Source organism: Camponotus vicinus, unplaced genomic scaffold (assembly GCF_025532165.1).
Source record: "Camponotus vicinus isolate PSW18456_S1 unplaced genomic scaffold, iyCamVici1.0 SCAF_1, whole genome shotgun sequence".
Taxonomy (NCBI): Eukaryota; Metazoa; Arthropoda; class Insecta; order Hymenoptera; family Formicidae; genus Camponotus; species Camponotus vicinus.
The window spans coordinates 20,752,801-20,766,113 of record NW_028141945.1 but is presented as its reverse complement, the minus strand read 5'-3'; the positions used below and the strand labels follow the sequence as shown (position 1 = coordinate 20,766,113).

Sequence of the window (13,313 nt, the reverse complement as noted above, 5' to 3'; positions counted from 1 at the left end):
AATTTCTCATAACAACTTTTCATCATATAACTCGTAAATTTATTTAGAGTTTCGTTGACGCTATCTCGACTGGCCATTCTCAGTATTAGATTTGTTAAAGTTTAATGACGATACCCGCGGGTGAGGTTGCGTTCTTCTAAGTGCTATCTTTATTTCTAAGAAGAATCGCTTTGCATTCCGAATGCAAGTCGATCCTTGATTTCCTTCTTCCACGAAATCGTTTCGAGGAAAGAAAAGAATCGTGGAGTCCACTGGACGTAACACTGTAAACATAATCTGACAACAGATTGTCGGCAGAAATCGAGCAGGATCTGCGCACGCAATCTGATGGCAAATTGACAGCAGAAACCGAACAAGATTTGGGCTTACTTATATTAATGTTGTATAAATGCAATAAAATTGATTATTACAGGTGCTAAATAAGAGTATTATCGGTGAGTTATCGATTAATTACAATTTTTTCTGATATGACATAATGTATAATAATATATGTTATATCGTAATTATTCTCACATAACGAAGGACTAGTTCAATTTAATTAAATTAATAATAAAGTAAATAATAAAAGTAAATGTAATTTGTAAAACTGGAGATGTAATTTATTTAGAATTAAATTCTTGCTTTATGTTTCAAATAGGCAGTAAATGAATAATTTACCATTTATCCTATTGATTCCAATCAGTTTAATATTCTGAATCTCATCTGCTTGTATCAGATGTCAGAAATTAAAGTGGTAGAAATAGTTACTATATTTTTGATCTTTTATTAATAATCGCGACTTTATATATATTTTTGACAGAGATTTGATTGCGAGAAAGTATATCACATAGCGGTAAACGAAGGAACTATCGAATCATGCAAACCCTGTTCTGCTTCTGCCGTCAATCTGCTATCAGATATTGTGTGCGCAAATCCTGCTCGGTTTCTACAGGCAATCTGACATCAAATTTCGCCGCACAGATCCTGTTCCATTTCTGCCATCAATCTGCCGTCAGTTACATTAGCAGGCTCTACTCGGGTTCTGCTGACAATTTGATATCAAATTTCATTGCGCAGATCCTGCTCGATTTTTGTTACCAATCTGCTGTCAAAATTGCGCCGCACAGATCCTGTTCAGTTTCTGCCATCAATGTGCCGTCAATTATATCAACAAGTTCTGCTCAGTTTCTGTTGATAATCTGTTGTCCAGTTATGTGAACAGATTTTGTTATATTTCTGTTGACATTCTGCCGACATCACATGATATATCAGAACCTGCATCAATTCTGTAATCTTTCTGTCGACAAAAATTTGTAACAGATTACCTGACAAGATCTGCTTTAGCAGACTTGGCTATTGGGGAAATTGTCGACAAAAGGAAATAATGTGTTGTAATTCTGTAGATATTATATGATCACTCCACACGCAAACCTTTCGCTTGAAAAAATTCTATTCTTTTGCAAAAGTGCTCAGAGAATTTTCTTCCTAGATTTTCAGAACTTTCCTATAAATCATCTTCTTCTATTTTTTCTTTGTTTTATCTAAAAAACTTCAAATTTTGTTGTATTTCTAATGATTTTATAATCGAATATATGTATGATGTCAATTAAAAAAGAGAAAGAAAGAAAGAAAGATGGGAGATTGTGCCAAATAAGCTTGTGCGTTTAGCTTTTTAGAATTTTTTAAAATTTTCTATGATATCTCATTAGATACTAAATCGAATATTTATTCACCGATATATCAGTATGTAACGTGCGAATAAATTAATTTCTTAATTGTTATAAGGAGAAATTATTTCTCAATATCACGTTCATTAATCTTCTTTTCTTTTTATTGAAAATTCTCTTAAAATTTGTCAAAATTTGATGAATATAAGTATATATCCATAAAGGAAATAATTGATATTAGATACGAGGTATTTTTTATGGGCATTAAGGATATCCACGAATGTGTAAGAAACAGCTATTAGAGATGCTATAGATATCCAAATGTCCGCAATTCGAGGTTTCATAAATATACAGGGTGTCCCAGGTATCTTCCGTCCAAAAAAAAAGGCAGATTCTCTGGCCAATTTAAAAACGATTTTTCCTCAGCGAAAATGTCGTGGCACTAATAGTTTTCGAGTTTTAAACGATTGAAAATAAAGGGTTTTTCGCAAACTAAGGCTTATGGGAATAAAATATTAATAAAGACAAATTCTTTAGTTAATTTTAGGTAGAGTTTACTTTAATAGAATTTTAATTTAAGGCTTAGTTAGAAAGATACATGATGACAAAAATTGGGAATATGCAAAAAATAATGATCTCCCTCGACATTTTCGCTGAGGAAAAATCGTTTTTAAATTGGCCAGAGAATCTGCCTTTTTTTTTGGACGGAAGATACCTGGGACACCCTGTATACTACAGGATATGTAAACCAATATTCAGTGGATATCTATACAACAATCAGTGAATATTTACATATATACATCTATTACATGTATATTGATATTTATTAGATTTTTGCTGGATATTTATTCAATGTTCTATGATACATATATAAGTAACAGAATTTGCAACCGTCCGCGTTTAATTTTTGGAGTTCTGGAGCTCCTCGTAAAAGATAGAGGAGATACGACTAATACCCATACAGCACAGACCATTGTTGTTACATTGCAGCAATATTGCAGAAATATAACAACAATATAACAAGAATGGTCTGTGCTGTATGGGTAGTGCTGCGTCCGTGGAACGATATATCGAACGCGCGCGAACTCGCGCACTCATAAATAACAACGAGACTTTAAAGGAACAAAGAAAATTTAATGAATCACAACGATATAAACAAGAACATAGATTATTTGCAAAATAAGCCACGCATAGACGCGCGTCTGCACAGCTTGACAGCTGACTCTAGACTCCCAGCTGATCGTCGTTGTTTATCAACAACGTCTTAATGATGCGCTCGAAGACGATCTTGTATCGTCGACGTATTTCCCGCTAGAAGAATACAACGGGTGGCGAATACATTCACAGGAAGGGACGCGGGGATGCAACAATAGCCTTCGAGCTAACGCACTCTTTGATTGATGAGCCTGACTCGCGAATCCTGGACCTAGGCGCGAAGCTCGTGGATGTATGACTATCCAGTGGATATCTTTTTGGTAGCTGCTTGATGGATATAAATTCACACGCAAAAAAACGGGCCACTAAATTTTAACATCTTTCAATAATGAAATCAGTAAATAATCATCGTATTGAGATGAAACAAAGCTCAAATTAAAGCTTGAATATTGCTCTTAAAAACTAAAAAAACCAAAGTTTAAGTTACAAAAAATGTTTTACAAAATGACGAATGCTGACAATAGACTTTGAGAAATGATAGACTTTGAGAAAACAAATTTTTTTGTTAAACTGTTGCATTGCTCAAGAGAAATGGCTCCCTGGTACAAAAATGTATGAGTTATTAAGCTTATTTCAAATATATATATTTGTTAGGAAATAAATGGTATATATTTGAAAAATTTTCTAGGACCTTTTTTGATAAAGTTATGCCGTTTGGAAGAATGTTTCTGCAATCTTGCAGAAAAATGTTGTTGCAATGTTATTGCAACTCTTACGGTGCTGTATGGCGATGAAATCCTCAAGTACAAGTAAGTATTTAAATTAATAAAACTTAACCTCCATATTTTAAAAACATTTTTTACATTAGATTACATTACTATCTACATTATTTGCGTATTTTTGTGTGGTACAGTTCTCCATATTTGGCGCCCAATAATCTTGTAATTATTGCGATTATCCCCCGGTAGAGATGGCGAAAGATATGTCATGTGGCCCCGATATAGTCGAAAAAAATAATCACAATACTTGTATGTCTGATATTGGACATAATTAAATGCAATGTGTTTTTCCAAATCAAATCAGCTGTTTTGCAACGTTACTGTTTTTTTACATCGCCAATAATCTCTGTCACAATAGTTACACGCTGTGATAACACATATATAATATCTCATTAAATAATTTTGTTATTAAAAGACTGAAGCGCTTTATAACTGAGTAGTTTGTGAAAAAGCTGAGTGATATTGTATTTGATATTATATTTGAAGGTATATAATGAGAATTTTTATTTACTTACGTTTATATAGAAGTAAAGTTATTTACACAATTATCCATTTTTTTATTATTATGATAGAGTACGTAATAATGAGTACATGATGTTAATGTAAGAAAGAAATGCGTTATTTATATATATTATGCGTTATTTATTTCTTATTGAGAAATTAATTTGATAATAGGCATACTACACAGATTATAGATACATAGAGATAAAGAGAAACATTTTAAAAATATTTTAAAGCTTTTAAAAAAGACAATGTATATGTTTCATTGTATTGTTTTAGTGATAATTGTATATATTAAAATAATACTGCACAATGATTCGACAAGTTCTTTCCGATCCTATGATTCATGCAGATGAAAGTGGAGAAGTGATTTTTAAGGAGAGTGTTACAATACATGTTGAGGATGGTAGGGTATTTAACATATTCCATATATTTATTATTTTTATTAGTAATTCATCTAATATAGATGAAATATATAAAACAATAACAATATTTTATTCATATCTGTATTATACAATATACAGATTATTGATGTTATGGAAAATTCAACAACAGATCGACAAAAGATAGATGATTTTCATGCAGAAGTTAATAATTTATCAGAACAATTTATAATACCTGAATTTTTATCGATTGTCATACTCATGCAGTGCAGTTTCCGAATCTTGGATTGGATTACAAAAACATCTTTTAGACTGGCTGGAGACCTATACTTGTCCATTGGAGAGGCAGTATACTGATAAAAAATTTGTAGAACAAGTGTTTGAGGTAGCTGTGATATGTAAAAGAAATCTTAAAACATAATATTATTTAAGAACAATATTTATATAATAATATAATAAAATAATGCTATAAATAATATATAAAACAATACAATAAAAAAATAATGCTATGTAAATAATACAAAATAATACTATAATATGTATAATAATACTATAAATAATATATATAGCATATTATTATAAAATAATAATTGTATTTGACCTAAAATATTCTTATCTTTTAATTATTTTAATTGTTATTTCACAGAAACGAACTATACAAACTGGTACAACAATAGCATGTTATTTTGCATCTTTGTATACCGAGGTATCTGCGATTCTCGCGGAAATAGTTTCAAAGTTAGGTCAACGGGCTTTCATCGGAAAAGTAAACTGAACGTTTCACGGGATGATGGATATTATGAAAGCGGAAAAATCAATTGAGACTACTATGGCCTTTATAAAAGCTGTCGAACAAATAGGAGTAAATGAAAATTTATATTTTATTTCCTGCATATTATGATAGGAAAATAGTTTCCTAATTAAGGATATATAATTTCACATATGACTCTATCTTCATATATATAATATAATATATAATATAATTTCACATAAGACTCTATCTTCACTAACATGTAATGTACATATGTAATGACGTGAAAAGATATGCACGATAATATATCAAATACAAATAAAATATCAGATTGTAATTAAAATTATATTCATATAAAGATGACAACTCTTGATTTAAATTATATATATAATATTGCTGGATACCATCTTACATTCTATTATAAAAATAACAAAATATATAATAATTGCTTAAAATCAGTAGGAACTAAAACAGTATTAAAATATTTATTCCCAGCAGATTTGTTCAATTCAAATCCTACACAAAAAATTCTTTATATTATATCAAACATTTCAAATATTTTTTAAGATTAAAACGAATATCTCAATGTTACAGTAAATATTTTAAGAACATAAAAAATATTAATTTAAAATTATTCTTAATAGACAAATGTAAAAATATATTATTCTGCCACAATTTGTTTCTTAAAATTATAATAAGATTTATATTTTTTAGATTAAAAATTTTTGATAAAAAAGACAAAAATAATTTAAAAAAATATACGATAGCAAATCTAAAAATTATGAAATTATTATTTATTATTATTTAAATACAAAATATATAGCTTAACAATAAATAATATTATTATTTACAATAATAATTTTATATCAATAAAGTATTATTGCACAAAAATATTAAAATGTTATTTTATTGTATTTTATTGTATTTTTTATTAAAAGATTTAAAAATCGCAGCATGAATAGCATCCTCTTAGGGTGTTTACGACAACTAATCGGATCTCTGATCGGATTGAGCAGTGGTACTCAACGATAGATTTTCTAAATTTCCCTAGACTAATCCGGATCAATGATCGTGTTTCTGAAATAATCGAATAAGATTAACAGTTATTGAAAGAAATTGAGAAATTCGAGTTGATTTGTAGACTTGTAGAGTGGGAAAAAATTGTGAAAAACATTACGAGACAATATAGAAAAGATACTTTATTATTTCTTTAATTTACATTTTTATATTTATCAAATATATATTGATAAATGTATTTTACTGGATAGATTTGTTTTCTGTAAAATAGAAAACAAATAAGTCTTAACTTCACTTTATAATAATTTTTATATCATGTAAATAAGCAATATTAATTTACAAAAAATAATCCTGAAAATAAAAAAATTAGATGTAACAATAACAATAAAATTTTACCATAAATTTCTTATTCATCTTGTAATTATTAATTTTTAAAAACTTAACTAAATATATAATATGTGAGATTTTTATTCGTTAAAATATTACTTTGACTTTTCTTTTTTTCTTTTTTGATTGAAAATCGATCGATTTTAAGGAAACATATCAAAAAATGGATAGAAAATCTGAAAATGTCACAAAAAATCACCTTATTGCCGACTTTACCATCCCACTCTAGCTTTTAATCCGTATAAGATTAAATTATCCTTCGCTGAGAAAGAATCTGTCACCGTTTACCGCCATAATTCTTTTTGTTCGACCGTTTATCATTTCCTCTTGACAGACAAGTATATTGTATAAAATAATTAATGTGTAACGCTCGTAATACGCATTAAAAAGCATTGTGAACCTTGCGACTAATGCAAATAAATAAAATATTACGGGGCATTTATAAAAGCACGACATAAATACACTACCGTTCAAAAGTATTTGGCCACCTAGGTAAATTGTGTTTAAATGACTATAAATAAATAAAAATCATTCATTTATATTAATCTATATATTATATATATATTATCTATATATCTATCTATATACAGGGTGTTAGAAAAGTCTGGAAACGGTCAAATATCTCGAAAACGAAACGTTTCTGAGAAAAATGTTTCCAACCAAAGTTGTAGAATTTCAAAAGATCTATTTACTGGCGCTATGAGTTTAACCTTGGGTGGCGTCGCCAAGGTCAGAGCAAGGTCACCTAGAATTTTTTAAATGGGACCTCCTATTTTTTATTACTTATTCTTGTAGCTTATCTCGAGAGCTTTCCAAAACACTATAATAAAGTATTTCTTCATTGAGTACTTTTTGAGTTATGAGGCTTGAAATAATTTCTTAATTTTATATAAACCATAAAATATCTAGTAAAATATTCATTTTTCGATTATCTTACCTTAATACTTTTATGTACAAAATAATGAGAGGAATCAATTGGTGTAAAGAAAAAACATAGTTGTTTTTAAGAAAAAATATGTAATTTGCAATTAACAATTCCATATTTTTTCTTTAAAACAACTGTATGTTTTCTATTATCTATATATCTATCTATATCTTCTCTATCTATATATTATTTTTGCAAAATATGCGTCAAAAGATGTGTTTTCTGTTCAAATGGCAGCAGATAACTGACGCAAATCTATATCCGTTACATTCTAAAATATCAAATAAACAAAAAAATTCCATGAAACACGCGCCTTTGTAGTAAAAAGTATTCATTCTAGGAAAAGAGCTATAAATACCTTATTTGGCTTTGTAGCTATCTGTTAGTAAACTTGAAGTGATATTTATAATATAGCTATTGAGAACGACTTTCCGTTAGCGCATAAACAATCGATGAAGGGTAATAGACACAATTTCGTTTTCGAGTTTTCTCTTAAATTAAGGGTGGCCAAATACTTTTGAGCGGTAGTGTAAATGCTTAAGTGTTATGTACAGTGATTAAGTAAAAACCGCGAAACTCGATTAGCGCGCCCGAGTTCGTGAAATGTAACAAAAATTTCGCTTCTTCAATATGGGATATTATTATTTATAAATCAATGAGTGTCGCATTTATTAAGTATGACAAACGGAAAAAAAAATTTTTCTAATCACATTATCATATGTATACAGGGTGACCCATTTTAACTTAGGCAGCCAAATAACTCGAAAAATAAGCAAGATAGAGAAAAATGTTTTAGACAAAAGTTGTATGGTTTCGAGGGGGCCATAAGATGGTATCATTGGTTTGACCTTGAAGAGTCATTTGAAGGTCACGTGAAGGTCACTTCAATTTTTTTAAATGGAATACCCTATATATTTTTGTACATTCTTGTAGCTTATTTCGAGAGCTTTCCAAAACACTATAATTAAGTACCTTTCCGTTAAGTACTTTTTGAGTTATGATGCTTGAAATAATTTCTTAATTTTACATAAACCGTAAAATATCTTGTAAAATATTCATTTTTCGATTATCTTACCTTAATACTTTTATGTACAAAATAATGAGAGGAATCAATTGGTGTAAAGAAAACACATAGTTGTTTTTAAGAAAAAATATGGAATTGTTAATTGCAAATTACATATTTTTTCTTCGAAACAACTATGTGTTTTCTTTACACCAATTGATTCCTCTCATTATTTTGTACATAAAACTATTAAGGTAAGGTAATCGAAAAATGAATATTTTACAAGATATTTTACGGTTTATGTAAAATTAAGAAATTATTTCAAGCCTCATAACTCAAAAAGTACTTAACGAAAATGTACTTAATTATAGTGTTTTGGAAAGCTCTCGAGATGAGCTACAAGAATGTACAAAAATATATAGGATGTTCCATTTAAAAAAATTGAAGTGACCTTCACGTGACCTTCAAATGACTCTTCAAGGTCAAACCAATGATACCATCTTATGGCCCCCTCGAAACCATACAACTTTTGTCTAAAACATTTTTCTCTATCTTGCTTATTTTTCGAGTTATTTGGCTGCCTAAGTTAAAATGGGTCACCCTGTATATGTATGCTGAAAGAATATCACTAAATTATAAATAAAATGTAAGATTCGTCGAATTTCTTGAAATGCGTGTCATATAAAAATTATATTTATTATAAAAATAAGTTGTTTTTAATAAAAATGAAATGCGTTTTAATTTCATGGAAAAATCTATATGTATAATATTTTTATAAATGTAAGATCGATTTTATAGCAAATACTATTTCAAATTACGTACCCTCAAATTGAATAATTTCTAAATACTTGGCTAGTTATAATTATTAATTTCATATTTAGTTTTGATTTTTTACTTTTTATAGGATGCTATTTAGGTGTTTGATTTCTTGCGTGGAAATCCCGGGTGGTTCCACGGGCGACGCAAGTCGAGACATAAGCCTCTAGATTTCTTTTCTGTTGTAGCCATAAGCTCCTTTGAGGGTGTATGAAATAAACTCTTTTCTTCTTAATAATTTCTGACTTTATTGTAATAATTACTATGGTACTTGCTCTAACAAATTATGCGCGGCGGCGGTATGATTAGCAAGACCCTATCCACCGGCTCCGAGAAGCTTATATATCGCGAATTTCCCGAATCTCGAATGTTCCGAGAATTTACGAGATCTCAAGATCATCTCGTTTCTATAGCCACGTTTCATAACAATCGACTCGAAGCCAGAGATAATAACTTTCAATAACATATAAGATATAAGAATAGTAAATAGCTCGTTTTAGAGACGTATAATGATGTGGAAATATATGAAATGAAGCAAATTGAAAATAATACGAAACACTGCCCGCCTTGGAAGACTGCGTCTTACAATATTAACATATAATAATTGAATGAATATAAACAATATGACAAATAATATAAATAAATAATAAATAATAAAATGTACATGTAATGACACTGATTACAAGTCAGAGTAATACACAATACAAATAAATTTAAATTGAGTCAAATAATCATTTTCGTCAATAAATATCAACTAATTTAGCTTACAGTCAAATTCAGCTTACAATCAAATAAATTAATATCAACTAATATCAATTAATATCAACTAAATATCAACTAATTTAGCTTACAGTCAAATAAAAAAATAACATAAGAGAAAATTTATCTTTTTGCCTATACTTCGCAAAGTGCGTCAATTTAATATCGTGATTTTAATCATGCTAATCTTTTAATGGCAATATCGATAATTTTAACAGAGGTCTAACAATCGATCCTTTGGTTGGTGACCACTGTTGCTGACCGGGCGATGCCATCCGCTCCAGGATGAATCTCGCTTATGCGACCAAGCATTCACTGTAAAGGTGAAAGGCCATATTGTTTGATCAGCACCATCCGTCCAATCTCGATTGGACGGATAGTGCTGATCAAACAATAGGGTGAAATAAGTGAAATATTTGGGACATATCGTCTCTGAGCAAGGAATTTCCACGGATCCTGAAAAAATCTCCGCTGTAAAGGATTGGCCGATTCCTCAGAATAGGAAGCAGCTTCGTAGTTTTCTTGGGTTTTGTTCCTATTACAGGAAGTTTATTAAAGGTTTCTCGTTAATGGCTAAACCTTTGTTTTCCCTTACGGAGCATCAGGTAAAATTCGAATGGTCTTCTTCTTGCCAAAAAGCATTTCAAGAATTGAAGCAGAAATTGATTTCTTCACCGATCTTATCCTTTCCCAAGGAGCAAGGATAATTTATCTTAGATACGGATGCTTCCAATCACGGTGTAGGGGCGGTCCTGTCACAAGTCCAAGACGGCGCAGAAAAGGTTATTGCTTACTATAGTCGAGTGTTAAATAAAGCTGAAAGGAATTATTGTATTACACGACGAGAATTGTTGGCTATTGTGGCCTCTTTAAAATCTTTCCACCATTATTTGTATGGGAGAAAATTCAAGATTCGGACAGATCATATTTCTCTTAAATGGTTGATGTCTTTCAGAGATTTGGAAGGGCAACTAGCTCGGTGGTTAGAAAGATTACAGCAATACGAGTTTGAGATAGTCCATCGTAAGGGTCATCTTCACCAGAATGCTGATGGATTGTCAAGGCGCCCTTGTTCTGTATTCGGTTGTTCGTATTGCGCGAAGGTGGAATTGAAGGAAAGTTCTTTTGCTCGAATAATTTTGGGAGACGAGGATCTTGAGGAGTGGCGGAGAAGGCAAGAAGGGGATCCTACCATTGTTTTGTTTTTGCGAGGAAAAGAACTTAGGGTACGCCCCAATTGACAGGAGGTAAAACATGACGTTTCTGCGAAAATTTATTGGACTTATTGGGATGCGTTAATTTTAAGGGAGGAAGTCTTATTCAAGAAATGGGAGTCTCCGAATTTCAAATCTGAGATTTTTCAGATAGTCGTTCCCAGGAATTTCATCAAACAGATTATGGAGGAGGCTCATGATTCCGTTTCTGGAGGCCATTTTGGAGTGAACAAAACATTGGGGAAAATCCGAAGACGGTTTTATTGGGCTACTTGTAAGAATGATGTGGAAGATTGGTGTCGTTCCTGCAGAGTCTGCGTGGCGAAGAAAGGTCCATCGGGTAAGGGGAGATCTCCTTTGCAAGTTTACGATTCGGGTTCTCCTTTCGAGAGAGTTCAGATGGATATACTGGGCCCTCTTCCGATGACTACAACAGGAAATCGCTATTTATTACTGGTCATCGATTGTTTCACTAAATGGGTTGAAGCCTTCCCTTTGAAAAATATTAAAGCTACTACAATAGCGGATGTTTTTGTGAAGCAGTTTATTTCCCGCCACGGAGAAGTCCACACAGATCAAGGGACAAATTTCGAATCGAATATTTTTCAGGGAATAATGCACCTTTTGGGAATTAAGAAAACTAGGACGACTGCTTTACATCCACAGTCAGATGGTCAGATCGAGCGTCATCATCAAACAATTTTGAATTATTTGGCTAAATTTGTTGCGGAGGATCAGAAGGACTGGGATAATTGGGTTCCCATGTATTTATTAGCTTATCGTTCTTCCAAACATGAGGCGACGGGGGCTTCTCCTGCGGAACTTTGTTTCGCACGCGATTTACGGTTGCCTTTGGATTTATTACGGGGAAGCCCTCCAGAGAGAGGGGAGGAACGTAGGGGAGGCTACGTTCAAAGACTGAAGAAGAGATTAAATAACGTACATAGTGAAGCTAGGCAGCATTTGAATCTTCAATCTCTTCGTTCCAAAATTCGTTATGATCAAAGGGCTAGGAAAATTAATTTTAATATTGGTCAAAAGGTTTGGTTCTATAATCCTCGTAGGGTAAGGGGAAAATCTCCTAAATTGCAAAGTAATTGGGAGGGACCTTATGAAATAGTTAGAAAGCTTAGTGATGTTGTCTTCGGAATAAGGAAGTCGAATAGACCCAGATGTAAGGTGATTCATTCCGATAGGTTGGCCCCTTTTCACGAACGAAGTTTTGGGAGGAGTTTTCGGGAGCCCGCTATTTAATAAGAATTAATTTTAGAAAAGCTAAGTTTTCTGCTCCTTTTTTTAAAATTCTTTCAGAAGCTCGACAAAGAAGGTGAAATAAAAATGATAGTTGAAGAAACTGAAGTTTGAGCGGAACCGAAAGGGATCTAAGCTGCCTCACCCACGGTTTTTGACCCGTGGTTTTCCCGTGGGTCTTCGGGCGAATGCCGAGGCAGGGGCCTGAGGAGTTCTCTTGGGAGAACGGAGGGTCCACGGGAAGGTCACCCCCCTCTTGCCTGAAGATTTTTCTCTAACGAGAAAATCAGTGAAGTCGTTGGAATCTGCGAAGTCGTTTGATCCCAAGAAGATGTGTGGTTCGGTAACCTGCAACAGCAGTTCGGGGAGAACATGGAGACACGTCGGGGGCTGAAATACGACGAGATTCCTTTGAAGATTTACCACAACGTGATTGTCGAGACGACAATCTTTCGAGAGGGGAGCAAGTGTTACGTCCCCGGTTCGGGTCGCGGTCGAGTCCGTCGTGGAAAGAGAAGAAGTCCGTCGTCAAGAGGTTGTTGACAGCGGCGGCTGTCATTTGAGTCTGGAGCCAGCTGTCAGGCTGTGTGGACGCGTTTCTCTTACGAGTCGATCGGTGTTATTAATATTGTGTATTTACGTTCTGAGTTACCGTTTGTGTTGTAATTGTGCAGTGCATTAAAGTTCATTAGTTTCTTTAAGTGCTTGTTTATTTAGCGCGTCCCG

At 32.1% G+C, this 13,313-nt stretch overlaps 2 pseudogenes; both read left to right on the top strand.

Moving 5' to 3' along the window:
* Positions 1–13,313, top strand: part of LOC145968331 (small ribosomal subunit protein uS5-like) — a 181,772-nt pseudogene that overhangs the window by 106,387 nt on the left and 62,072 nt on the right.
* LOC145959450 (guanine deaminase-like) overlaps positions 4,394–13,313 on the top strand; it is a 34,348-nt pseudogene continuing 25,428 nt past the window's right edge.